Consider the following 26,094-nt stretch of genomic DNA (forward strand, 5'->3'; position numbering starts at 1 on the left):
ATTTGGTAAAGGTAGCGGTGAGAGGCCATGTAGGAGTACATGGTGGGTTGTCTCACTGGAACCGTCCTTAAGCACTGAGTTCTATGTATGTTGTCCAATGACTCGATACTACCACACATTGGGTTCCGGTAACTCGACCCCTCTCGACTTATTAACCAACTTGGTCTCTGTCCAGGAGTCGCAACTAGTTTCTGGTGTTTGTAGGTAGTGCTATTTTTCTACCAAGTGGCACCCGGCAGGGTGGGCTTGGGACAGACTAGGCACACGTGGCCTGGTGTACCGAGTGGCACCCGGATGGTGGGCTCGGGAACCCTGCTCACATCGTTTGGGGCCGTGAGCGACACCCCGGCCGGATCTCCTTGCGGATGGAACCCGAATAGGCGATAAACCTGGACTAGAGTCTTGTGTGGTTAGTCAGGTCGTGGCCGACACCCTCGCCAGGCTTCCGCTTGAAGGTTGCCGAGATACATGACGTGTACATGGCGGTAAGTGGCGAGAGCGTGTGTGAAGAAGTACACCCCTGCAGGGTTAACATGATCTATTCGAATAGCCGGGTCCGCGGTTATGGACTTCTTGGATGCTTACATGGTACATAGACAACTTGAAGTGGATACTCTAAAATGCTCAAGACAAGTGTGAGTGCTATGGATGGCCTTCTCGTAGGGAGACGGGGATGAATCCATAGTAGTGTATTGTGTGGTGATTAGTGGACTCGTGTACGTTGTCTCACCTCAAGAGTTTCTGGTAGTCGTAGAACAGGATAGCCACAGAGTCAAAGCTGGCTTGCTGCAACTAAACCCCACATTACCCTCTTGATACAAATGCATGTATGATAGGATCTGATGTAAGTCTTGCTGAGTACCTTTGTACTCATGTTGCTTTATTTATGTTTTTGCAGCGGAGACTTCGGTCTTACTAGTGTTCTCATGGACTTCGACAAGTAGCTTGTACCTCAGCTACGATCTTGATCGGATGTTGTAGATAGTCAGGCTTTCAGCCTTTTTCATTTGTAGATGTCTGTACCCAGACATGTAATGCTTCCGCTTGTTGCTTGTATGCTCTGTATGATGGGTCTTGTGACCCCTGTTTGCAATAAATGCTATGATGGCTCTTCTGAGCCTTTATCTATATGAGTTGTTGAGTTATGCTGTGATGCCATGTTGTACAGCACATACTTGCATGTTATGCGTACGTGTAATGTGTATTGCTATGTGTGGGATCTGACTATCTAGTTGTTTATCCTTAGTAGCCTCTCTTACCGGGAAATGTCTCCTAGTGCTTCCACTGAGCCCTGGTAGCTTGCTACTGCTCCGGAACACTTAGGCTGGCCGGCATGTGTCCTTCTTCGATCCTGTGTCTGTCCCTTCGGGGAAATGTCACGCGATGAATACCGGAGTCCTGTTAGCCCGCTACAGCCCGGTTCACCGGAGTCCTGTTAGCCCAGTGCTACAGCCTGGATTCACTCGCTGATGACCGACACGTTCGATGCTGGGTCATGGATGCCTGTCCCTGTAAGTTAGTGCCACTTTGGGTTTACGACTAGCCATGTCAGCCCGGGCTCTTTATCATATGGATGCTAGCGACACCATCATATACGTGTGCCAAAAGGCGCAAACGGTCCCGGGCAAAGGTAAGGCGACACCCGTGGGGATACCGTGCGTGAGGCCGCAAAGTGATATGAGGTGTTACATGCTAGATCGATGTGGCATTGAGTCGGGGTCCTGACAGCGCTGGTATCAGAGCCTGACTGCCTGTAGGATTACCAAGCCAAACTGGTCGAAGTTGAGTCTAGAAATTCTTTAGTTATGTAAGGGAATTGATTGTGGGAAGGAACGTAAGGCTCTTTTTACTTCTTATACCTCATGGCCTTCTGATCTGAGTCATCCTATCTTTCCAACGGGGTTAAGGAACTAGGCTTTCTCTTCCGTCTATCAGGATCACGTGTTACTACTCCGTAGTCCCATAGGATTGGTTGATCAGAGTCATACCCCAGTTTTCGAGTATTTCCGGTGTAGTCTGTTTAGTATGATCTCAGAACCTTGAGTAATGATGATGAGTATGTTACTTGCCCCATTTTTAGTAGGATGTCTCATTCTGAGCATTTTACTGCCGTTATGCTGCCGGAATTTCCCTAGGAGTTCGAGAGATACTAATCCCTTGTCCTACATTCTACAGTCGATAGTTGATGCTGATTCCGTCCTTGGTTTCGTTTCTCAGGATGTCATCAAGTTCTATTATTCGTAGCCAGAACCATGGAGATGGTAGGAATGAGGATCCTCCCGACCCGCCTTCGTTGACAGAGTTCATGCTAGAAATGGAGAGGAACAAGCGTGAGTCTAACCGTTTGTTGGCACGTATCGAGGAGAACACCGCACATCAGTCCAATAAGTCTGCGACCATTCATGACTTCATTCGCTTGCACCCACCTACCTTTCATCATTCCATCGAGCCACTCGATGCAGATGACTGGCTCCGTAGCATCACTCATAAGCTGCGTTCCGCGAACGTAGCTGAAGATGACAAGGTCACCTATGCCACATATCACCTGGAAGGTCCTGCTAGTCTTTGGTGGCAGAACTATGAGGCTATGCTTCCAGCTGGCCAGATTCCTACCTGGAGAGATTTCACTGAGGCTTTTCGCGAGCATCACATTCCCCAGGCCCTCTTGATCGCAAGAGAGAAGAGTTCTGTAGTTTCACCCAGAATAAGATGGCTGTTGATGCTTATAGTAGAGAGTTTGAGAACCTCGCCCGCTATGCCACAGAAGAAGTGTCCACGGACGCCAAGAAGCAGGCTAGGTTCCGGAAGGGTCTCAACCCCAAGTTGCGTCGTGATCTCCACCTGCATCATTGTGATACATTCCAAGCTCTTGTGAACAAGGCCATTAATGCAGAGACAGCTCAGCTCACTTACGAGGAGTCTCGTAAGCACACCCGTGATTTGGGATCTTCCTCTGGCTCTAGTTCCCAGAAGCGCCGGATTTGGGTTCCAAACTCCGCTCTTCCTTCCGGATATGCACCGAGGCCATCCTATGTGGTGCCTCCCCCAGCTCAGTCATATGTTCCACCCAGGCCTACTGGTAGACCGCTTGTCAGTGCGGGTCCACGTCCAACCTCAGGGACTTGCTTCACATGCGGGAAGCCAGGACACTATGCACGTGACTGCTCTCAGACTAGTTATGCTCCACCCCAGCCCGAGAAGACTGTTGGCCTGTGTTAAGCCATCACGCAAGATGATCAGTGCCAAGTCAGCTCCCACTGAACGTGGACGTGTGCATCACGTCTCAGCTAAAGACGCTCATGATGATCCAGATGTCGTTCTTGGTACACTCCTTGTCAATTGTCACCCAGCATCAGTTCTATTCGATACTGGAGCATCTCACTCCTTCATTTCTGAAGGCTATGCTCGTTTGCACGACATATCATTTTGTGATATGCCAACTCCGCTTGAAATCCAAACCCCAGGGTCTAGATGGCAGACCACCAGAATCAGCCATGGTAATGAAATCCTTGTTGACAGACTTGTATTCCTTGCATCACTTGTAGCCCTCAAGTCCTCAGATATTAACATCATCTTGGGTATGGACTGGATGACAGCTCATCATGCCAAGATTGATTGTTACACCAGATCTGTTCAGCTTACACACCCATCTGGCAAGATAGTCACCGTCTCCACTAGAGTTGCAAAGCGTCAGCTCTATTCTCTTAATGCCAGCCCTCTTCCAGACCTTGAAGATATCCCGGTAGTCCGTGACTTTCCGGATGTCTTTCCAGAGGAACTGCCAGGTGTTCCACCTGACAGAGATGTAGAGTTCGTCATAGATCTTATCCAGGAACAGCTCCAATCTCCAGGAGACCTTACAAGATGGCACCCTTAGAACTAGCCGAGCTTAAGAAACAACTTGATGAGTCCTTGCAAAAAGGTTTCATCCGTCCTAGTTCTTCTCCTTGGGCTTGCCCCGTCCTCTTTGTCAAGAAGAAGGATGGTACGGACCGGATGGTTGTAGATTATCGTCCCGTTAATTTGGTCACGATAAAGAACAAGTATCCGCTCCCCAGGATCAACGACCTGTATGATCAGCTCGCTGGATCCTCAGTCTTCTCCAAGATGGATTTGAGGTTAGGATACCACCAAATCAAGATCAGAAACGGGGACATTCCCAAGACAGCTTTTGTCACTCGTTATGGTCAGTACGAGTACACCGTCATGTCCTTTGGCCTAACCAACGCCCCAGCCACATTCTCCCGCTTGATGAACTCGATCTTCATGGAGTACTTAGATAAGTTCGTCGTGGTTTACCTCGATGATATTCTTATTTACTCGAAGAACGAGGAAGAGCATGCCGAACATCTTAGACTTGTGTTAGAAAAACTCAGAGAGCACCGCCTTTATGCCAAGTTCTCCAAGTGTGAATTTTGGTTGCCAGAAGTGACCTACCTAGGCCACGTAATCTCTGGTAAGGGCATTGCTGTCAATCCCGAGAGAGTTCAGGCCGTTCTCGATTGGACTCCACCTGAAACCGTTAAACAAGTTAGGAGTTTCCTTGGTCTAGCCAGCTATTGTCGCCGCTTTGTTGAAAATTTCTCCAAAGTAGCCAAACCCCTCACGGAACTTCTCAAGAAAGATAAAAAGTTCGAGTGGTCCCCACAGTGTGAGTACAGTTTTCAGGAACTGAAAAGACGCCTGACTTCTGCTCCCATACTTGTGCCACCGGATTTCACTAAAGACTTTATTATCTACTGCGACGCCTCACGACAGGGACTAGGTTGCATTCTTATGCAAGATCGTCATGTGATTGCCTATGCATCCCGACAGTTGCATCCACATGAGGATAATTATCCTACACATGATCTAGAGCTTGCAGCCGTAGTCTATGCACTCAAGACCTGGCGACATTACCTCCTTGGTAAACGTTGCGAGATCTACACCGATCACCAGAGTCTCAAGTATATCTTCACCCAACCGGATCTGAACCTTAGGCAAAGACGTTGGTTGGAGTTAATCACAGATTATGATCTAGGGATTACCTACACCCCAGGCAAAGCCAATGTCATGGCTGATGCTCTAAGCCATAAATCCTATTGCAACAATCTCATGTTGCAGCAAGGCCAACCCCTCCTCCATGAGGAATTCTGTAAGCTTAACCTTCACATCGCTCCTCATGGATTCCTTTCTACCTTGGTGACGAAACCTACCCTTGTGGATCTTATCATAGAAGCCCAGAAGCATGATACGGGGATTACCCGGATCAAGAGAAACATTAAGAAGGGAGTTGGTGGATGTTTCTCTATGGATGATCGTGGTGTTGTTTTATTTGAGAATTGCTTGGTGGTTCCCAAGAAGCAACATCTTCGGCAGTTGATTCTTAAGGAGGCGCATGAATCTCCTCTCACGATTCATCCCGGTAGTACTAAGATGTATCAGGACCTACGCCAGAGGTTCTGGTGGACTAGGATGAAGAGAGAAATCGCTGAGTTCATTGCTAAATGTGACGTTTGTCGTCGCGTTAAGGCAGAGCATCAAAGACCTGCTGGCACCCTTCAGCCTTTAGCTATTCTTGAATGGAAATGGGATAAAGTTGGTATGGACTTCATCACCGGCTTTCCCAGGACCAAGAGAGGGAATAACGCTATCTTCGTAGTCGTTGATCGTCTTTCCAAAGTGGCTCACTTCCTTCCTGTTCGAGAGAGTATCACTGCTAGTCAGCTCGCTGACTTATATATTTCTCGAATAGTGTCACTTCATGGTGTTCCACTAGAGATCAATTCAGACCGTGGCAGTCTTTTCACTTCTCATTTCTGGGAGAGTTTCCAAACTTCCATGGGAACCCATCTTTCCTTCAGTACCGCTTTCCACCCTCAGTCGAGTGGTCAGGTGGAACGGGTCAATCAAATTCTCGAAGACATGCTTAGAGCTTGCGTTATCTCATTCGGTATGGACTGGGAGAAATGTCTTCCTTTTGCCGAGTTTGCTTATAACAATAGCTATCAATCCAGCCTCAAGAAAGCTCCTTTTGAGGTTCTCTATGGACGAAGATGTCGAACACCTTTGAACTGGTCAGAAACCGGTGAAAGACAATTCTTTGGACCGGACATGATCCAGGAGGCAGAAGAGCAAGTTCGCATCATTCGTGAGAATTTGAAAACAGCCCAGTCTCGTCAAAAGAGCCAGTACGATCGTCATCATAAGGATATGACTTATGAAATTGGCGACCAAGCTTACCTTCGGGTTACTCCTTTGAAGGGTACCCATCGTTTCGGTATCAAGGGCAAGTTGGCTCCTCGTTACATTGGTCCTTTCGCATTCTCGCTAAACGAGGAGAGGTTGCCTACCAATTGGAACTACCCCCACATCTTTCTCGAGTTCATGATGTCTTCCACGTCTCTCAACTCAGGCGTTGCTTCTCGGATCCTATCCGCGGAGTGGACCACGAAACGCTTGATCTCCAAGATAACCTCACATACCGAGAGTACCCGGTTCGCATTCTTGATCAAGCAGAGCGTGTCACTCGACGTCAGAACATCAAGTTTCTCAAAGTTCAGTGGTCTCATCATTCCGAGAGAGAAGCTACTTGGGAGCGAGAAGATCGTCTTCGACTGGAGTACCCCGCTTTCTTTCCGTCGACCCCTGAATCTCGGGACGAGATTCTTTCAAGTGGGGGCGAGTTGTCACATCCCTAGTCTGGTATGACCTAGACTAGCTAGTCATTTGTGCATCATATTTAAATTTCATTTAAATTGAAATGAGGATTGGTGGAACCCTCAGAATCATTTTTGAAAATGACCCAAATAAAAATTTCTCCAAAAGGGTCCAAGAAAATGCTCATGTTGCCCTCTGAAAATATTGGACAGAGATAAAAATCAAACCAATATTTTTAGGAGCTCATGGATATTTAATTTTGGCCATTCGGATTAATCCGATAATTATTTGCTTTGGATATATATTGTTATATATATGAAATATGGTCCAAAAATTATGCCATTTATAAAGGAGCTCTGGAATATTATAGCTAGCTCCTGCAAAAATTGGCATAAGGTAATTAAATGATTTAATATTTTAATTAAATCAAAACAAATGTCAGAAAAAAATAGAAAACAGAAATAAAGAGGAGAAGCTTACCTGGGGCTCCCCCCTGTGCAGCCCAGCAGCAGCAGGCCGGCCCAGCCAGCAGGCGGCCCAGCCCGCCTCCTCCTCTGTCGTCTTCCCCCCCCTCGCCAAGCACCTGCGTGCCGACGCGCGCGCGCTCCGCCGGCCACGCCACCTCCCTCCCTGCCTGCCTGCCTCTCCCCTCCTCGTCTGGATGCCCTGGAACGACGCCACGCGCCGCCCCGGTCCTTTTCCCCTCTCTCTCGCTCTCCCTCCTCCCCTGGACATCTCCCTCTCCCCGCGCCCGAAGCGCTGCCGCCGCCGCAGCTCACCACCGACGCGCTCCCCGCCGTTCCCTCGCCCCTCAGTGGAGTCCACGAGCTCCGCCACGACCCCCTCCACCTCCTCGTCGAGCCACGAACCTCCGGACGGCCTCCATCGTCGCCACCCTCGTCGTCTTCATCGCCGGCCACCGTAGATCTCCACCGCCCGCACGTCGCCGTCCGACCTCCCCCGAGCTCTCCGACGACGTCCTCGAGCCCGCCGTGAGCCCCCGCTTCGGTTCCCCCTTCTCCCTTGCCTCCCCGCGCTCTGTAGCTAGCCCGGCCATCGAAGCCGAGCTCCGGCCGCCGCCGCGAGCTTTGCTCCGGCGAGCTCCGGCCTCCCCAGCTCCTCCCACCTGTCCCACCAGATGCGCGAGAGCCCGGGCTACGCCCTGATGCTCTCAAACGCCGTCCCCGTGGCCTGTGGCGCGGACTCCGCCGCGTCCAGAGGTCGCCGGCGGCGAGCCCCGTCGCCTGAGCCCCGCCATGTGGGCCCGGCCCGTCAGGTGATTAGCTTAGTGCTAATCACCGCTTAATTAACCCCCCTGACACTGACAGTGGGCCCCAGCGCCACTAACTCTTAATTAGGATTAAACTAACCTCTGTTAAACCCCCCCTGTCACTGACGTGTGGACCCCACACGTCAGGGTTGACCCCAGCCAGCCACAGTTGACCGCTGACGTCGTGCTGACGTCATGCTGGAAAATTCCAGAAATTGTTTTAAACTTCAAAAATTCAGAAAATTCAGAAAATCAGAAAATTCCAGAAATTGTTTTAAACTTCAAAAATTCATATCAATTCAACCGTAGCTCAGATTAAAATAATTTATCTATGAAAAATTATCAGAAAAATGTAATCTTTCCATCTGTACTAGTTTCATGCATGGAAAACCAACTTATACATGCTGAATATGAGAAAACACGTTATGGCATATATAGGAGCTTATCTTGGAGATGCATTTGAACCTTTGGTTCAAATGGACTTCAAACCAAATGATTTCTAGTTGCATTAGCTCAAACAACATCACATCTTCATGCCATGTTCATGCATCATATTGTTGCATATGTTTGTGTATTGATTGCCGGCACCGTTCCCTCTCGATAGGTCTTGCTCCAGAGACCGTTCCAGAGTACCTGTCTGTGAAGCAGTGCCTCCTCTGTTGATTTACCAGGCAAGCAAACCCCCTTGTTCATTTCGATAAAACCCTACTCTCTCGCTCCTGCTCTCAGTTATTGCATTAGGACAACAACGATTCATCTGCTACTTTGTGCTGCGGTAGTTGAACCCATTCCTCTACATGACCTGTCATTGCCACAGTAAATAGTTGAAACCCACTAGCATGTGTAGGAGTTGATTGAAGCCATTGTTGTGTTCCTACCATGCTATGCCTGCTATTGCTTAGAGTTGTGTCAGGTCTGGTTCATTGGGAATGAATTGGAGTGTTACGATATGTTCTGATGCTGAGAGTGAAGTGTGTGAACACGATTTGGTAAAGGTAGCGGTGAGAGGCCATGTAGGAGTACATGGTGGGTTGTCTCACTGGAACCGTCCTTAAGCACTGAGTTCTATGTATGTTGTCCAATGACTCGATACTACCACACATTGGGTTCCGGTAACTCGACCCCTCTCGACTTATTAACCAACTTGGTCTCTGTCCAGGAGTCGCAACTAGTTTCTGGTGTTTGTAGGTAGTGCTATTTTTCTACCAAGTGGCACCCGGCAGGGTGGGCTTGGGACAGACTAGGCACACGTGGCCGGTGTACCGAGTGGCACCCGGATGGTGGGCTCGGGAACCCTGCTCACATCGTTTGGGGCCGTGAGCGACACCCCGGCCGGATCTCCTTGCGGATGGAACCCGAATAGGCGATAAACCTGGACTAGAGTCTTGTGTGGTTAGTCAGGTCGTGGCCGACACCCTCGCCAGGCTTCCGCTTGAAGGTTGCCGAGATACATGACGTGTACATGGCGGTAAGTGGCGAGAGCGTGTGTGAAGAAGTACACCCCTGCAGGGTTAACATGATCTATTCGAATAGCCGGGTCCGCGGTTATGGACTTCTTGGATGCTTACATGGTACATAGACAACTTGAAGTGGATACTCTAAAATGCTCAAGACAAGTGTGAGTGCTATGGATGGCCTTCTCGTAGGGAGACGGGGATGAATCCATAGTAGTGTATTGTGTGGTGATTAGTGGACTCGTGTACGTTGTCTCACCTCAAGAGTTTCTGGTAGTCGTAGAACAGGATAGCCACAGAGTCAAAGCTGGCTTGCTGCAACTAAACCCCACATTACCCTCTTGATACAAATGCATGTATGATAGGATCTGATGTAAGTCTTGCTGAGTACCTTTGTACTCATGTTGCTTTATTTATGTTTTTGCAGCGGAGACTTCGGTCTTATTAGTGTTCCGTGGACTTCGACTAGTAGCTAGTACCTCAGCTACGATCTTGATCGGATGTTGTAGATAGTCAGGCTCTTCAGCCTTTTTCATTTGTAGATGTCTGTACCCAGACATGTAATGCTTCCGCTTGTTGCTTGTATGCTCTGTATGATGGGTCTTGTGACCCCTGTTTGTAATAATGCTATGATGGCTCTTCTGAGCCTTTATCTATATGAGTTGTTGAGTTATGCTGTGATGCCATGTTGTACAACACATACTTGCATGTTATGCGTACGTGTAATGTGTATTGCTATGTGTGGGATCTGACTATCTAGTTGTTTATCCTTAGTAGCCTCTCTTACCGGGAAATGTCTCCTAGTGCTTCCACTGAGCCCTGGTAGCTTGCTACTGCTCCGGAACACTTAGGCTGGCCGGCATGTGTCCTTCTTCGATCCTGTGTCTGTCCCTTCGGGGAAATGTCACGCGATGAATACCGGAGTCCTGTTAGCCCGCTACAGCCCGGTTCACCGGAGTCCTGTTAGCCCAGTGCTACAGCCTGGATTCACTCGCTGATGACCGACACGTTCGATGCTGGGTCATGGATGCCTGTCCCTGTAAGTTAGTGCCACTTTGGGTTTACGACTAGCCATGTCAGCCCGGGCTCTTTATCATATGGATGCTAGCGACACCATCATATACGTGTGCCAAAAGGCGCAAACGGTCCCGGGCAAAGGTAAGGCGACACCCGTGGGGATACCGTGCGTGAGGCCGCAAAGTGATATGGGGTGTTACATGCTAGATCGATGTGGCATTGAGTCGGGGTCCTGACAGATGAAACTAGGGATGTAAGTGGCAAATAAATGACATTCGCCAGTCCCATCTAGTTAGTTTTTGCTAGCTCCCTAGTTTATTTTCCTCAAAAAACAAAAACTCTTTTGAACTATCATACCACTAGTGGACTTTAATCGGGACTAAATGGGACCTAGTTGACATCCGTAGTTGAAAGGGAGTGTACCACAACTATATTTAAGTTGTGAAGCCATCTAAGCAGTTCAAAATTTTTGAGAAAGCACTTAACAGTGTGGCCTCATATAAACTACGAAGACAGTCTTGTGACGAAGTTCAGAGGAAAAGTGAAGGACTCAAATGAACTAGGCATGAATTTCTTTACGATAGTACAGTAGGCACTACTGACATATTGGCCAACTTAGGTATAGCCTAACAAGTAATAAACAAGCATTCGAATCAAGCAATATAGCAAAGCAGACAACTAAACTATTTGTAATTTTGTAGGATTAGAGGTTGAGGGTCGAAGCCAAGAAAGCAGCCCACATGCATTACATTTCACATGTACTAAAACACACTGGCTTACCGTATGTTGCTGTGAAGCCTCACTGCTGTTGCTATGTTCTCTGAAGATATCGGCAGCATCCTGTGGATGCAAATCTAGTTGTTGTAGTCTATTCTGCACACCCTCTACTTAAGTAAAATTAATTTTAATTGCATGCACTAGTTCGAATTCATCATCAATGGTTCATCTAAACTAATGAAAGAATGGTGTGTGCTTACAAGACAATATACCTGCTTCACTCTATTTTTATGCGTGTTCGAGATGCCAGCCCCAAAAGAACAAATATTTTGCTTGATGGGGTTGGTAGCTCCATAATTAATAGAAGCATCAAATTAGTCATGCAACTTGGGAAGATCAAGAACACACAAAAAAGTAATGAACCGAGGCTCGGAGCAGTGATCTAATAGCTAGCATCAGAAAATGTAGGGTAAAACGAACAAAAAGTAGCGGAACCACATGCTAGTTTGCTGATGTGTAATTAAGCATAGAGAACATGAAGCAGTCTAATGTAACCAACAACTGGCATCAGAACAATACCATTATCATAAATATAGCATGCAAGAAGTAAAATAGTAGGCAGTGATATCTACGAAGTACAGTAATACTTAGGACAAAACTAAAGCATATTAACTATATGTGCACTCGTATGTAATTTAGCACATGTAACATGTTCACTATTAGAAGTATGGCCCTACAAGTGCAAGTAGAATAACGGCTATCATGAAAAATTTAATGATGCCCTAAACAAATTCAAAGGTGCGGTGCTTATGCAAAGAAAGTGAACGTAGGCGCTGGCCGTTGGATAATAGTACCAGATTCTCGGTGGTGTATGGGTACTGTTGTTATACTTGATAGCTAAGGATCGTCGATGATGCTATCGGCGTTGAATTTGGGCCGGCTATCGCCATCGCTGAAGCGGCTCAGGTGCTTCGGTTGCGGCGCCTGTCGACATACAAGAAAGCACATCTGTGGTAAGTGAAAAGTTGCACGATAAAGAAGAGAAAAACCGAAGGAGTACAAATCGAAATAACCCTATGATGTTGCGGCGTCAATAAAGCAGGGCCGATGGAGTTGAATATGGTGTCCGTGGAGCGTGTCTGGTGCAGTGGACAAAGGCTTCAGCGGGGGCGGTGTACAGTGCTTTGAGTGAGGCGGATCTGTTGCGGCGAACGAGGGCTTATATGAAGGGCCAGCGATGAGGTGGACGAGGGAGTCAGTGAAGGGCCTACACTATGGTGGACTAGGGTGCCGGTTAAGTAGATCCGGTGCAGTGGACCATGATGGCGGTCAAGGAGATCTGGAGCGGTGGACAAGCCAGTTGCTGAAGCGGCTCCGGTGAAGTGGTGAGTTGGCAGTTGGGGGTTCCAAGGTGCGGAAGGTCGATTCGGCGGGGTGTGAGGTCCACCGCAGCGGTGGAGGACTAGATTCGGTGGCTTGCCGTGGTTGGGGGGTCGGGGAGGGGAAGGGGAGTGGCTCTAGGGAAGAATGTTGTGGCTAAAGAGGGGAAAACAATGGACTTACCAAAGCATCCCTTTTCCATTCATGTGGCACGGGTAAAATAGGAATATCACAGGGATAAACTTTTAGGCGCGAGATATTTCGATGCGAGCGGGGAGTTTGAAAGCTTTTGGCGCCTGAAATTATAAATGTTCTGCTCTTGTACGGCTGACTATGATATCATGGCCGTGAATTTAGTTGTTTTGCACGCAAAAAAAGTGCAAGCTTTAAAAATCAATGTCTCCAACTCAAAAGTTAGATTCTCCATTCAATTCAAATATGCATCATTGAGCTAGTACAAGCAAATACCATCATACAGTCCAATTCAAATGAAATTCCAAATGTGTTTATCCTAGATATGATGACAAAAGCAAAAATGTGTATCTGTATGAATGAAGTGGATGATTATAAAGTTTGAACATGCCCGTTTGTGTATATCTCTAGGTTTGATATATGAATTTGAAATCACGAAATCATGGCTTATAAAATGTACCTCCGTTTAAATGAATTACAAAAGCTAATGATGGAGTCGAATTCCAAAATTCCAATCTTAGGTTTGTAGTTCTGTTACATCAAGGTATATCATTCATGTTCAAAGGTATCATTATCTCATAGTCCAAGCTGTGAAACAAATTGATCAACCATGAGTGCACACACTATTGACCATATATATCTCAATTACACTAAAGTACTCAAATATAGACACCTCGCTCATTATCGAAAGGCAACCCCCACCCACCCCCCTCTATCGCTCCCCCCACACACGTCGTTCTCTCCCCCAGACACGAACACACGAGCACATTAACACCCCCATCTCTTCTAAAGTCCGTCTGGACCCCAATATAGGTCTCTTATTACTTTGTCTCTCGGGCATGCACACATATCTCCCCCCACTCTCTAGGTCTCCCGGCATCTCTTTTTCACAAGCACACGCACTATGTAGAGTGTATCTTTCCCATACACACAAAATGTCACCCCCAAACGTCTATCTCCCTAGTTCTATGGTTCTCGCACACTCACCTCACACACCACCCCATTGCACCACTCTCCTCTTTCTATCTCTCCCACATGCGGACCCGCCCCAGCTCCTTCCCTGTATACATATTTGCCATGACTCTTTCCATAGATCCCTAATGTATCATTGTTCACAATCTCGCACATTGTTCTCTACACTATCTACTGTAGCTCTCTCATGAAGTCCCTATCACACACACGATGACTCGCTACCCTTGCGTCTCCGTACATATGCCAATTTCGAACAACATCAACATTGTATCCTTATCTATACGCCACTTATGGACACAAACGATCCCTCTCTCCCCCCTCTTTTCCTCTCTCTCTCTCTATGTCACTAGCTCTCTCTCTATCCGTCGCTAGCTCTCTCTCTATCTCTCTATCTCTCTATCTCTCTCACTCTCACACCCCTCTCCCGCACACTCTCGATGTCTCTTCCAAATAGTCTGCTCCCCGCCCGCACCCATGCTATCCCGCTACTACCCATGCCTTTGTCTCTTTTGACACACATGTCACACCATTCCCCCTTCCCTTATACTAGGTTTACATCATTAGTGGTCTCTCTACTCCACATACACACACTCCCTCTCACACACAAACGCACGCACAAACACACAGACACGCACAAACACCTACCTATCTGGATCCTTCTTTTAAGACACAAACCCTTGCAATTCTCTCCAGCTCTAGGAATGTACATACCCCCCCTCTCTAGCTCATATGCACACCAAAATTCTCCATCTCTGTAACTCACATATCTCTCCCCATGTCCGCATATGTATCTTACACACTCACTCTCTAATTATGTCTATGTGTCTCCATGCTACACAACACAAAACCACATGTACATGTCTCTCTCTATCCTCCACACATGTAGACACAAAGAATCTCTTACCATTGCCTCGGTCTCTAGACATATCACACACGCTCTCTCTCTCGCTCTCTCGCTCTCTCTGTGTGTGTGTGTGTGTCGCAAACACGCTCAACACGGGTTTCCCCATCAATAACTTACCATCTATTCATCAACAGTCATGGTAGTACGGCGAACACGACATGTGAAAAAGAATAAATCTACACGTATGTAGTCCATCTAGTATGACTACTAGGACTAGAGCAAGCTGAAAGCGCGCCGCCGTCACCCCCTTATGCGACGGGAAAACCATTGTTTTACACAGTCCAGAAGTCATTGTGCTAAGGCCCCACATGCTGAGCCGTTGAATAGAAAGTAGATCCTAGTTTACGGAAATAAGTATTGATAATATGTTTGTATCTCCATACTTATATTTCTTCTCTTATAAAAATACCAAGTTGGTGATGATGGTGTGCGTGCCATCTTGCAATAGACCATCTGATCTATATCTGATGGATGGTAATTAAACTAAAAGATACCCGCGCCTCTCTCCACATTTGCAGACAAGGCCTTCCTTCGTTCATCCTTATCTCCAACAGCCTCATTGTTGAGCAATTAGAAAAGGAAGCCTCTGGAACAAACTGGCTTGGTGGCCGCTGCTAAGTCCGACCACCAATCACCACCACGCCCCACTCCACTTCACCTTATATCCTCTTTCTCGAGATATCATTAGATTTTACACATGGGATTACTCCCGCATGGATAAATCACAACAAGTGTTTTATAAAAAAATGAATCTTGATGTTCCGTGCAATGCACGTACATCTTGCTACAACTCCTATAAAAGACTAAGTTGGTGATGATGGCGTGTCTGCCATCCGTCATTTCTCACGATTAGATCTACATCTAACGACTGTGAGGTAAGTTGTTTCCTTTCCTCACCAACATCCCACTTCTCTACAAATTTGCAAAAAACCCATAATTAGTATCTTAGAACCAACCACACCTCTCCCTCACCTCACCAAAATAGCCCAAGGAATATTTTCTAATTGAAACATAATATATCTCTAGTGATATATGTATATCAAAATTAGAGTGTTTTGTATCAAGTTTTTGCATAAGTATTATTCTAATTATGATCCATTGCAATGCACGTGAACATTGCTAGTATTTCCAACCATGCAAAAAAATGCTAGTATTTCCATAGTTTCGAGTTTTCCATCCAGATATTAGTCACTCATGGGTGATATTTACTTTCAATCATGTACACATAGGCACTATGTAACAAGCCTTGCTTGTTGGCTTCCAAAGCTTAACATTCACTCCTACATACAATATGTAGAGTACTTAACAAAAAATACCACTTTCAACCAACCCTAGGAAGAAACTATTGCACAAAAAATAGCAAAAACATACCCAAAATTTCTTAATCCGTGCCAAAAACTACTACCTAGTGCCGATTAGGTTCGTTTAAACCTGTTTATGAAAGGGTTGGCCCACACGTCCGTGCTGACGAGGCAACTTCAACCAACACATTTTGTTTGAATGTTGACACGAGGGACCCACATCTAACATTCTATCATGTTATATTCCCCCTCAAATCATTATTTTTCCTAAACATTACTTCAAACAGTACTGATGCATGTTTGTGGGTGGCACCGGTGATGAGCGAATTTGCCACAGCTACACCGGACGGGCCGGACGCCACGCTGGCCTCCGCACAGGTTGGCAAGCTGGCTCGAGCGTGACTCACGCGTGAGCAAGCCACCGTGCTGGCCTTTGCTTGAGCCAGATGGCTGGCCTTAGCGTTGCGCGTGCGACCAAGCCACCATGCCACCGTGCCAATTTTAGCTAGCAAACCTTGCAGACAAGCAGATGGACGGAGCTATCTTGGCGAGCTAGTGGACGCGAGCACCGGACGAAGCTGGCATCCAGGCTGCCGCAATATGGGCTCCGCACCGCCGACGGTTTTGAACTCACCTTCTGCCAGCGGCGATAGCTGTGTCCCATGGCCGAGGATGACTAGGTGGAGGGGCCGGAGGTAGGAGGTCACTCGGAGATTTTTGTTCAGACTGACATGTAGTTCCCACAAGTCATAATGCCTAACTTGCCAGTCAAATAGAAGGCATTGACTTAAGGGGCGACATGGATTGAAACATGCCTATAACGACACTTTATAGAGTAGTCGTTTCTTGGTAGGGATGGTTGGTAAGGGCATGTACAATGGTTGATAAGGTAGTCTTATCTTAAGTCTGCCATGTATGCAAGTGGTAGTAGTTTCTTGGCATTATTAGTGGTTTCTTGGCAATATTAGTGGTTTCTTGGCATTATTTGTGGTTTCTTGTAAGGAACAATGTATGACTAGCGACAAAAGGCGATTCTAGGTTGCGTTGTACTCCAATGAGTACCACTAGTGGTTGCGGGAGTTTATACCCCGTTTTGTGGGTTCGATCCCGGCCAAACGGACGGTGGACTTTTTTTAAATATTACTCCACAAAGCGAGGTAGTTTGAGTTTTGAAGTCGAACAGACGTGTCGCACCACAATCTTGGTGCACATAATAGCCTAGCCACGTGAACGGGTTTTCCTTCCCATCATCTCGTGGCTCGCGTGCTCACCCTAGCTGCACCTCGCTTGCAGCTTCCTCATCAGCTAGTACTAGCATATTTAAACTAGCGCCTCACAATTAAGCATGAGGAGTCGGAAAAGCCTGGCGCAAGATTGGGAACTATGCAATATGACTCTGTATGTAAAGTGCTAGTACTCTACTACTCTGTAGCTTGTGGCATTGCATGTATGGACTTCACTCTGTTATCGGCTCTATAAAAGAAATTCCTCTTGATGTGATTTTTTTGTTTCGCAATGGAGGCAAAAGATTTGCCTCTTCTCATTCATAAAGAAGGAACTACTAACAAACTTCGACGGCATCCATTACACCTCCACAAATGGAAGCGAAAAGCCTAGTCTTGCTCTATCAAATAACTCAAATGTTCTGTCCCCGCAGTAACCGTCGCTGATAAATAGGCTGCTAGTGTGTGCGTGAGAGGAGCGGCTGAGTAGGCCAGCTCCGCGCTTGAATAGAGCACCAAGAGTACCCACTACGCACGTGTACTTTCCCTGCATTGATAGTACAGCGAAGGTTCTAGAGAACAATACTACCCTCCACTTCCAATTGTAGCTCCTTGGCCCTAAGATTAAAGAGTTCAAGACTGGTGCACTATACTAGAAGTATAGTACATCACACTACTAGTTGAGAAAGTAGTACTAGTACTGCTACAGTACTAGTACGTAGTAAATAATAGCCTCACCCACTATTAGGAAAAGGGCTATAGATGATATGGACACTAATGGCGCACCAGACATGTGGTGCGCCACTACCGTATATCAGTGGCGCACCATGTGTGGGTGCGCCATTAGTGTGTTAGACACTAATGGTGCACCACACCCATGGTGCGCCACAACTAACATATTTTTTTCCAAAAATATTGATGGCGCACCAGGGAACAGTGCGCCATTACTAGTTTAGCTAGTAATGGCGCACCACTCACCACGTGTGCCACTACTATCATTTTGTTTTTTTGCATAACTACTAATGGGGCACCACCAGCTGGTTCGCCATTAGTAACCAAGGTTACTAATGGCGCATATGTAGGTGGTGCACCATTAGTAACCTGGGACCAGCTAGATATTTTAGACAGCCACCTACACACTCACTTTCCCCACTTCATTCTCTCCACCTCCTCCTCCAAGCTTGTCTTGGCTGCCTCGTCCTCCTCACCTCATTTGCACCATAGATTCATCCAAATTGAGGGGTTAAATTCCCTTTTTTGAATGGCAAGTAAGGGGAAAGATTTCTTTATGTTGTAGATCTACTTTTTTCTCCCTCCAACAACGTGCACATGCACTTTTTATGGCCTAGCTAGATCTATGTATGTTTGAGGTGTTGCATAAGTTTGTGGTGTTTCATATATGTTTGTGTTTGCAGGTAGTTGTATTTGAAATGTGATAGTTGCCAATATTTTGCCGGAATGTTGATTCATTTCCGTTTCGGCGAGAATTTTGGCACTATGCATTCTTTTTGGTCCTATTTTTTAGGGAAAGTCATGCCAAATCTTTTCTTGGTTCTAAAATATCGTTTTGCTATACCCCACAGGAGACCATGGTCCGCATGATGACCGAAGGCATCATGAATAGGTTTTTGAGCTCCGCGAAGGCCGAGATGCTTCAAAAGAACGAGACGGAGATAAGATGTCCGTGTCGAAGATGCAAGCTGAAGAGCCTTATTGCGGACCCAGATTCCGGGCAGGTGCGGGACCACCTGCTCTTGCGTGGTTTCATGGATGGCTATCGGTGGCAAGGTGATGAAGATGACTATGAAGTCGCCCATGGGGGTCGGGCAAGAAACGAGGAAGAGCAGCAAGACAACCACCGCGGCGAGGGCGGGTGAGAAGACGAAGAATCTCCAGGACATGATCACGACGGTGATGTTGTACACAGTCATCATGTAGAAGATGCCGGACATGATGATGAGGAAGATGAAGATGCCGGAGCAGACAACGATGGACCATCGATGGACTGGGTGCAGGACCCTCATATTCAAGAGCTGCTCAAGTAGACGGATAACGCAAGAGCTGCTGCCCGAGAGAAAGCCAAGCTGGATCAACTGGGATAGACGCGGTTACTCCATTGCATGAAGGATGCAGGCCCGAGGATACCCTCCTGAAAGTAACGCTCATGGCTCTGGAGATGAAGGTAAAACACAAAATGACCGACGCATGCTTCGACGAGAACATGTCATTCTGGCACGAATGTCTTCCCAAGGGGAACAAGTGCCCGACCAGTTTCGAGGAGGCGAAGAAAATCGTGTGTCCTCTGGATTTACCGCACGTGAAATACCATGTGTGCATGAACAATTGCATCATTTATCGGGACGAGCACGCGGAGTCTACCATATGTCAGCTGTGCGGCATCACTCGATACAAGAAGATGAAGAAAGCTCCTCGAAAAGTGGTGTGGTACTTTCCGATCACTCCTCATCTGCAGCAGTATTTCGCGGACCCTAAGCTAGCAAAGCTCCTGCGTTGGCACGCGGATAGGGAGGAGAAGTAGCGAGAAGATGAAAGAAATGATCCGGAGATAAATAAAAAAGACAAGATGTTGAGTCACCCTAAGGATGCGAGCCAGTGGCAAGCGTTGACTTCGAACACCCAGAATTTGGGGACGATCCAAGGAACATCGTGCTGGGCACGAGCATCGATGGAGTCAATCCGTTTGGCAGCTAGAGAAGCACACATAGCACCTGGCCTGTGTTTGTGTGGATGTACAACCTTCCCCCCTGGTTGTGCATGAAGAGGAAGTACATTCACATGAGTATGCTAATTGAAGGGCCGAATCAACCAGGGAACGAAATCAATCTGTATCTGGGCCGAAATCCAAGACCGTGGGCGCAAACGTCACCGTGAAAAATGAGCCATGGGTACTGGCTTCCCAAGTGGACCAATGCTTCTTCATTACCGACCCGCCAAAGCCCAGTCGTGTTGTTGTGAGGAGAGGCAAAAGGAAGATCATCAGAATGGGTGGAGTCGCCAATGAGCAAGACTTCGACAAGTACGGCGACCCGAAGATGGAACATGACGATGATGATGTAGTGCCATACACAACAAGAAGAAGCAGGACCACCCTACCTAAAGGACGTCCGTTCCATAGAAGAACTCCATTTGCGAAAAAGAAGGGCAAGAAGATTGTGAATAGCTAGCTAGCTAAGATCGATTGTATTTAAATTGTAGCCTTCATTTCTTGATTGTATTTCGACATATTGAAATGATATTTCTTCTGTTCTAGTGTCCTCATGAATATTTATTTATGTTTATTATGGTACTGAATTTCTAATTCACAAAAAGTATTGAATTTGTTAATATTTTTTGAACTCATGAATATTTTTAAATTTAATTCATGGGCACTTTTTGAATTCATGAATATTTTTCAAAATTTGATGATATTTTTTCATATTCAATATGAAAAATATTGAATATTCATGAGGACACTCGATCTCGATCCTCCTCCATCTCGATCGCTATCCCCCCTCGCCAGATCCCCCTCGCCGCCGAGCACCCTCCCCCGCTTCACCGCTGACGACGACCCCCCGCACCCTTCCCCGCTCCACCGCCGCCGCCGACCCCCCGCACCCTCCCCCGCTCGACGGCCGACGACACCCCGCACCCTCCCCTGCTCCACCGCCGCCGATGACCCCCCGCACCCTCCCCCGCTCCACCCCTGACGACCCCCAGCACCCTCCCCCGCTCCACCGCCGCCGACGACCCCCCGCACCCTCCCCCCCTCCACCGCCGCCGACGACCCCCCGCACCCTCCCCCGCTCCACCACCGCCGACGACAACTTTTTGAATTTCATGGGCACTTTTTGAATTCATGAATATTTTTTCAAATTTTGATGATATTTTTTCATATTCATAAATGTTTTACCAATTCACAAATGAATGCAATTAAAAATCCAAAAACAATATTGATGATATTTTTAAGTAACAAATTTGATGATATTTTCAAAAAACAAATTTGATGATATCTTCAACTAAAAATAAAAAAACAAATTTGATGATATTTTCAAAAAAACAGATTCATCAAAAAATTTTTTTGATGATATCTTCTATTCTAGTCCACATGAAAATAACAAATTTGATAAAAATACAAATTATTAGATGCAACAAAAAATAATGAAAAAAGTTACTAATCGCGCACCAGAGGAGGGTGCGCCATTGCTATCAGAAAAAAAAAGTTACTAATGGCGCACCAGAGGAGGGTGCGCCATTGCTATCAGAAAAAAAAAGTTACTAATGGCGCACCAGTGGGTGGTGCGCCATTGCTATCAGTGTTTTTATGGTGCACCCCTGGATGGTGCGCCATTACTATCCTTCCCCTTGTGTGTGTTGTCCATCTCGCGTTCGTCCTTCTCTCTCCCAATCACACATCTCTCCGACCCACTACCCGACCCACTACACCACTGCCCCTACAGCGCCACCGCCCATCCTCCTCCGCCCGTAAGCCCCACTCCTCCTCCGAACGTCCTCCTCCGCCCGTAAGCCCCCTCCCCCTGACTGACTCGACTCCCCTGGCCTCCGCGCGCAGTTCACCGTCCCGGATCTCCGACTGCATTGCCTCCCGCGGTGGCAACTTCCACAGCGTCGACGTCTTTGTCCCCGACGACGCCCCCATTGTAACACCCCGGATGTAACTTTCCCTATTTGTACTCCAACTCTTGCCGTTTCCGGCGTTAAGTTATTTTATTTCCTCGGGTTCGGGTCTTTGTCTTCGTGCATTGTTATCTTTGTCATGCATCTCATATCATGTCATCATGTGCATTGCATTTGCATATGCGTTCGTCTCATGCATTCGAGCATTTTCCCCGTTGTCCGTTTTGCATTCTGGCGCTTCGTTCTCCTCCGGTGGTCATTTCTAGCTTTCTTTCGTGTGTGGGGATTAAACATTTCCGGATTGGACCGAGATTTGCCAAGCGGCCTTGGTTTACTACCGCTAGACCGCCTGTCAAGTTTCGTATCATTTGGACTTCGTTTGATACTCCAACGGTTAACTGAGAGACCGAAAAGGCCTCGTGTGTGTTGCAGCCCAACACCCCTCCAATTTGGCCCAAAACACACCTAACTCTGCTCCATCATCTAGAGTGTTCGATCACGATCGCGTGGCCGAAAACCGCACCTCATTTGGACTCTCCTAGCTCCCTCTATGCCTATTTAAAGAATCCTCCGAATCCGGATCTTCTTCTCCCCCGAAAACCATAGAAATCCACCGCGCCGCACCGGACATTGTCCGTCCGGGCCGGACAAAACCGCCGCCGCCGCCCGCGCCCTATCGCGCGCCGCCACGTGGCCGCGGGACCGCATCGCCGCGCCTTCCCGCCGCTCGGCCCTCCGAGGCCCGTAGCGGGCCCCCACGGGCCCAGTCGCCTCGGCCCGCACCCGCGTCGCCCACCCGCGTCGCCTCAGAGAGTACATCATTTCAATACATTGCATCATTTTCATTTGAGTTCATCTTGATGCCCGAAATGCTGTTAGAAGAGGGCTACTTGAGTTAATTGTCAGATCTGCTACTCCATTTAGGTTTTTGTCATTTTTGCCATGATTAATATGTGCATGATATGCCATGGTGCTCTACATATGTTTTGTTAAGGGTTTTGTCATCATTCCAAAGGTGCAAACCATGTATCTTTTTGATGTGTATGGTGACTTGTGCAAGCTTGCAAAGTGGTGCACTTGCTAATTCTGTTTTCAGGGACTTGGTAATTTCACTAAGTCCTGGAGCTGTTTATCTCATGATGCCTTATGTTCTTGTTGTTTCCTAGTGATCCGTGCCTCTTGGGAGGATGATCAGTAAGGGAGTTTTGTTAATATTGTAGTGCTCTATCCATCCATGTCTTTGTTTGCAATTATGGAGCACCCTAGCTTGAGTCAATCAAGCTCTACTTTTGCTACTTTGTGAATCTGGGCAGATTGTCAACTTGTTTGCAATCTTGCCAATGATGTTGTAGTTGATCCGTGCATGCTATGCTATTGTTCTTGCCATGTCTAGCTTGAATTTTGTGCCTTCTTGATGGGTGTATGCTTGCCTTGCCATGACTTGCACCGTAGTGAGTGCATCGAGCTCGTAAACATGCCTACTTGAGTTATATTTCAACTTGCTCCAGTTTTCACTAAGTATGAAAACTGATTGTGTTTTTGCTATCTTCACATGCTTGCAATTGTATTTTCAGGTCCTTTTTGGATCAAGGTCACTAAGGGACTTTTGTTAATCTCTTTGAGTAGCTCCATGCCATGCTTTACTTTGCCATCATCAGATCCTGTAGCATGTAGTTTTGTTGCTCCGAAGAGGGCTACCTGATCTGAAATTCCAGACAAGTGTTAATTTCACTAAGTCTGAGATCTATTTTCCATATGCATTTTTGCCATGCTTGTTTGAACCTGTTAATGGATGAATTGGCCGTAGCTCAGTGCTAGACTTTTGTTAAGCATCTTGTGTGCATCCCTGCCATGTATTTTGTTGTCATGTTTGGGTGCTGTAGCATGTTCATTTCGTTGCATTTAGATGCCTACTTGCTGTAAATCGCAAACCGGTGTCATTTTTGAATCGCTTGCCATTTCCGGCGTTCTTTATATCGTTTTCAAGCGATTTCATTTCATCTTTCCAGTGGCACACTTGGTTTTCCAAGTTGAGGCCAGGTTCATGCATTTCTGTCATATCTTGCATTTTGCATCCCGCATCGCATCCCGCATAGCATATCATCTTTGCATTGTGTTGTTTGTGTTTGCACGTGGTTGATTGTATCCTTGTTGCTTGTTTGTCTTGTTTGGGTAGAGCCGGGAGACGAGTTCTCTAACGAGGAGCCCGTTGAGTTTGCTTTTGAGGATCCAGTCAAATCTGACAACTGTGCAGGCAAGATGATCATACCCTCGAAATCACTACTATCTTTGCTATGCTAGTTTGCTCGCTCTTTTGCTATGACATTGCTACGATGCCTACCACTTGCTTGCAAGCCTCCCAAATTGCCATGTCAAACCTCTAACCCACCTTGTCCTAGCAAACCATTGATTGGCTATGTTACCGCTTTTGCTCAGCCCCTCTTATAGCGTTGCTAGCTGCAGGTGAAGATTGGAGGCCGTTCCTTGTTGGGACATTTATTTACTTGTTGGGATATCATTACTTTATCTTGTTATCTTAATGCATCTATATACTTGGTAAAGGGTGGAAGGCTCGGCCTCTTGCCTAGTGTTTTGTTCCACTCTTGCCGCCCTAGTTTCCGTCATATCGGTGTTATGTTCCCAGATTTTGCGTTCCTTACGCGGTTGGGTTATAATGGGAACCCCTTGATAGTTCGCCTTGATTAAAGCTTTTCCAGCAATGCCCAACATTGATTTTACCATTTGCCACCTAGCATTTTCTTTCCCTTGGGTTCTGCAGACTCAAGGGTCATCTTATTTTAACCCCCCCGGGCCAGTGCTCCTCTGAGTGTTGGTCCACCTGTCAGCTACCGGTGGCCACCAGGGGCAACTCTGGGCTGGCCTACCCGTACCTATGACAATCTGAGTGTGCCCTGAGAAAGAGATATGTGCAGCTCCTATCGGGATTTGTTGGCACATTCGGGCGGTGTTGCTGGTCTTGTTTTAACCTGTCGAAGTGTCTTGAATTCCCGAGATACCGAGTCTGATCGGAACGTCTTGGGAGGAGGTCTATTGCTTCGTTGACCGTGAGAGCTTGTCATGGGCTAAGTTGGGACTCCCCTGCAGGGATTTGAACTTTCGAAAGCCGTGCCCGCTGTTATGGGCAGATGGGAACTTGTTAATGTCCGGTTGTAGATAACTTGAACCTTAATTAATTAAAATGAATCAACTGAGTGTGTTACCGTGATGGTCTCTTTCCGACGGAGTCCGGGAAGTGAACACGGTGTTGGAGTAATGTTTGCACAGGTTGCTCTCTAGTTTCTCGCTCGCGCTTTGCCTCCTCTTCTCGCTCTCTTTTGCGAATAAGTTAGCCACCATACTTGCTAGTCGGTTGCTGCAGCTCCACTCATATTTTACCTTGCCTTACCTATAAGCTTAAATAGTCTTGATCGCGAGGGTGCGAGATTGCTGAGTCCCTGTGGCTCACAGATTACTATTACACCAGATGCAGGGCCTGATGATTCCGCTCCAGGTGACGCGTATGAGCTCAAGTGGGAGTTCAATGAAGACTCTCAGCGTTACTATGTTTCCTTTCCCGATGATCAGTAGTGGTGCCCAGTTGGGGGTTATAGGGACGGTGTTGCTTGTTGGGTTCTCTTTTATTTTGGCGCCGTAGTCGGGCCATGAGTGTTTGGATGATGTAATGTTATTTATGTACTTGATTGACGTGGCGAGTGTAAGCCAACTATGTTATCTCCCCTTTCATTATTATATTACATGGGATGTTGTGAAGATTGCCTAACTTGCGACATATGCCTTCAATGCGATTATGTGTCTAAGTCGTGCCTAGAAACGTGGGAGCTACAGTCGCATCAAGGGTGTTACACCCATCCTCTACGCCCGCAGGTACCCCATCCAACTCACCCCTGCCTCCATTTCCCACCTCTCGCTCTCTGCTCCTCCCTTCTTGCCCTCTCCATCTCTACTCGATCCCCTCTCTTCTTTGTCTCCACCTTCTGTTCTTGCCTGCGAGGTGTTTGATTAAATGTTAATTCAAACGATTGATGCAGCCGTGTCCACCGGAGCACCATGACCGTGTCTGCGACCTCGACTCTGCTCCGCCGCCATCTACGACCTCGTCTGCGACCGCGTCCATCGAGGTGAGTTCTAGTCTGAAATTCTCAATGCTCAAGTCTGGAAGCATCATGGATTCATTCTTCTTCAGACCTTGTTTGTTTCTTTCTGCTTGAATGAATGGAGTATAATACAAGTTCAGGAACAAGGGACATTTTTGCAATTGTGAACTCTCAATGCTCAAGTCTGGAAGTGTTTACAAATTCAAAGAGTTCACATGACTACTGGTCAAATATTCTAGTGTACTTACTGTAAATCTAGTCTGAAACTATTAGAG

Source organism: Triticum aestivum, chromosome 3A (assembly GCF_018294505.1).
Source record: "Triticum aestivum cultivar Chinese Spring chromosome 3A, IWGSC CS RefSeq v2.1, whole genome shotgun sequence".
Taxonomy (NCBI): domain Eukaryota; kingdom Viridiplantae; phylum Streptophyta; class Magnoliopsida; order Poales; family Poaceae; genus Triticum; species Triticum aestivum.